Raw genomic sequence first — 3,521 nt, 5'->3', positions numbered from 1 at the left:
TATGGAAGGCAACTACCGTTTCTTATTTCTATACGCCAACATTTTCATGTGGACGTATATTTTCGACGTCCCCGCCCGTCCGTTCGTGTGTCCGTTCACATTTGTATGTGGACACTCTACAGGCCACAATTTTAGTCCCTTTCGATATTGGCATGCATGGGATCATAACTTCATGGACTATGGCTCCTGATTGTACGAAAAATCATAATGAAGGTTGAATTCGAATTTCGGGAAAATCCAAATAAAACTGCCAGAAAAAATGGCCGCTATTTGTACGCAAATTGTGTTAAAGTATGTAATACGAGGGTTGGGGACCCTCTAGAGGTCACAATTTTTATCCGATTTTGATGAAACTTCAGACCATAACTTTCTAGATTATGACCCCTGATTGTATGAAAAATCACCTGTTCTCTATGCATGTCTTGCAAAATGTGGGCGTATCGTGCCTGACAACTGCTGGTTTACCTAGTGGCGGATTTTTTTCAGGACACGATTCTATACGGAATACAACTACTATTTATTAATGCGCGACGTTACCCTATAATAGTGATGATAAAATCGAGAGACCCCTACTAATGAACAGTGTTTATATTCCATACAGTTGTGTATTCCCAGCTTTAATATTCAATGTCATTTAAACAAAATGATATAATTACAGCGAGTGTTTGTTCTAAAGCCAAGTATGATTATGGTGAAGTTGTAACTAAATCCATCTTATTTTACGATGCTCAACGATCTGGTAAACTACCTGCTAATAACCCCATACCCTGGCGGGGGAATTCAGCCGTCAACGATCAGGGGGATCATGGAGAGGATTTATCTGGTGGCTGGTATGATGGTAAGTAATTATATAGATGAGAGAGAGAGAGAGAGAGACAGAGGGAGGGAAAGAGAGAGGGAGGGGGATAGAGAGAGAGAGAGTCTCTGTTGTTTGATTATTAAATACAGATTGATATGTTTTAATTGTAGCTGGTGATTTGGTCAAGTTTAATCTTCCCGGTTCATCAGCTGTGCGTGTTTTATTAAATGGTATAGTGAGATGGTACGATACTTATACAGCTCTAGGACAAATCAACATGGCCTTAGATTCGGTTAAATGGGAATTAGATTATTTCCTTAAATGTTGGATTCCGTCAAAACAAATTTACTATTATCAGGTAAAATACCTTTATTCAATTGTTACAACACTAGGCAGACCTGAACACCAGGCGCGTTTTATGGTATATAGAAAACCCTATTTCCTATTCGTACGTAAGGGCTGTCTAGTTGACCGTGTCTATGCTGTTAGCTAGTATTTGTTTTATACATACATGTATGTATAGTGGGGATGGGAACCAGTTGTTGTTCAGCATCGGATTTTTCATTTTTATTGGGAATAATACTATTTATAGTGACGAAGTTTTGTTTAAATGTGAACAGCCTACCCAACAGCCCTGAAACCGATCTAATATATAATGAAGTGAAATGAAATGGGGTTTAACGCCCTAGTGTTCAGCACTGAGAGACATTTTGCCCGGACAGTGGCTCTACGTCCGACTCCTAAATCGAATTCCATCTGCCAAGGGATCTATGACGTGCACGCCAATGTGTACACGGTATCTCGGGTTTTCGTCCCATCCGAATGACTATACGTTATCCATTGCACCACTGACAAGGTGGAACCACACCGGAAAATCCTGATGAACTTTATCAGGTTATCGAGCCAACTTCTTACTCACCGAGCCACCGTGACCCCCGATCGAATATAATTTCATGAAATTAAACTTTGACAATAGGTTAGTGTTGCCCGATCGAATATAAATTCATGAAATTAAACTTTGACATTAGGTTGGCGATGGTGATATAGATCATAAATTCTGGGGTAGACCTGAAGATATGACGATGGCTCGACCAGCTTTCTCTCTATCTTCATCTAATCCAGGAAGTGACGTAGCTGGGCAAACGGCGGCAGATTTTGCTGCGGGTTCCATCGCCTTTAAGAAAACAGGTAAAACAATTCTAAAATTCACATCAATCAGCTGTACCTCCAAACTGACCAGTAGTAAATATTCGCATGGCTGCTACAATTACTAATATGGATGACATCGGGGCGACATGTCTACGATATGACCCCCGTTGGAAATGGACGTAAAACTCCAGGAACGGTCGGGGCGAGTTAATTAACTCTCAACATCAACCTTTTGTCTTCTGAAAATTAAATTCTAAAACAACGTTTTAAATCATAACGAAAATGAAGACACCGCTCGTAGATCTTTTAATGCACGTGAACATAAAGGTCAGCCATCTTCTACAGAGGTACAAGGTCAGCCATATTCTATAGAGGTAAAATGCAGCCATCTGCTATAGAGATACAAGGTCAACCATCACTTCTATAGCGGTAAACAGTTACATAGCTATCTTCTATAGAGGTAAAATGATAGCTATCTTCTATAGAGGTAAACGGTTATATAGCTATCTTAGAGGTAAACGGTTATATAGCTATCTTCTATAGAGGTAACACAAGGTTTTCCCATTACCGTTTTAACGTTTTATTATGACGAATGGAGAAGATGACACACCCTCTCTTTTCACGACAGCGAATTTTAGCATATGACATTTCTATATACAAAAGAAAAAACATGTTTTACCCTATGTTTTATATAATCTTAATTTAATAAACCTGTCCATAATATCATATATAATGTAATGGACGTTAATTATGTTATAAACAACAAATCAACCTGTCAATAATATCATATATAATCTATTGGACGTTTATTGTGTAATAAACAGCAACAAATCTATAATCAAATCGTTGAAAATAAACATGGCAGTAATCCGTTGAATGAAGCGAGATAATTAATTGTTAGAACATGTTTAAGATTTTTTTTAATGATAAAAGGAATAAAGTAATTCCAAAGTTTCTAATGCGTTGCTAGTTCCAGAGTTATCACTTATTATTTCTTTTACATATGATATCGGATCATAAATATTTTGAGATGGGATTTGAAGGTTTGCTTTGATTTTAAAAGTCTTAATTCCAGAGGAATTTTGTTTGGCACTAATGGGCCTTCATACATACTTACTATATTTTTGACGTCATATTTGTTTGACACTAATGACTTTTCATACGCACTTCCGCTATTTATCCATTTTCATTGTTTTCCAGATCCAGCTTATTCTGCGCAACTTCTTGAAGCTGCTAAATCACTGTACAAATTTGCGGTCAACTATAAAGGAATTATGCCTTCTTCTAAATTTTATAAGTAATAAACTTACTTCTTTTTTTAAAATCATAAAATACCCGTTGGACATATTGTTAAACAAATTTTATTTTTGTTAATAGAAATGTTATTTTTTTTTTATCATTTTCTTCTTTTTCTCCATATAAGTCGTATTTTATTAAATATAGTATTTATAGTTATCTTATTACATACAAAAACTTATTTTTATTTGTTTTATATAAACCTTTGTTTTTGTTTCTGTTTTATATAAAACCTTTATTGTTGTTTCTGTGTGTAGTAAAGTTATTGTTATTGTTT

General features: G+C 36.0%; 1 non-coding gene across 1 annotated transcript; it reads left to right on the top strand.

Moving 5' to 3' along the window:
* Positions 1-989: 989 nt before the first annotated feature.
* Positions 990-3,245, top strand: LOC126828882 (uncharacterized). Its single transcript, XR_008788831.1, has 3 exons — positions 990-1,157; positions 1,828-1,987; positions 3,149-3,245. It is a non-coding gene; the product is annotated as an uncharacterized LOC126828882 (transcript).
* Positions 3,246-3,521: the final 276 nt, after the last annotated feature.

Source organism: Patella vulgata, chromosome 7, assembly GCF_932274485.2.
Source record: "Patella vulgata chromosome 7, xgPatVulg1.2, whole genome shotgun sequence".
NCBI classification, from domain to species: Eukaryota; Metazoa; Mollusca; class Gastropoda; family Patellidae; genus Patella; species Patella vulgata.
This window is presented reverse-complemented; position numbering and strand designations above follow the sequence as displayed.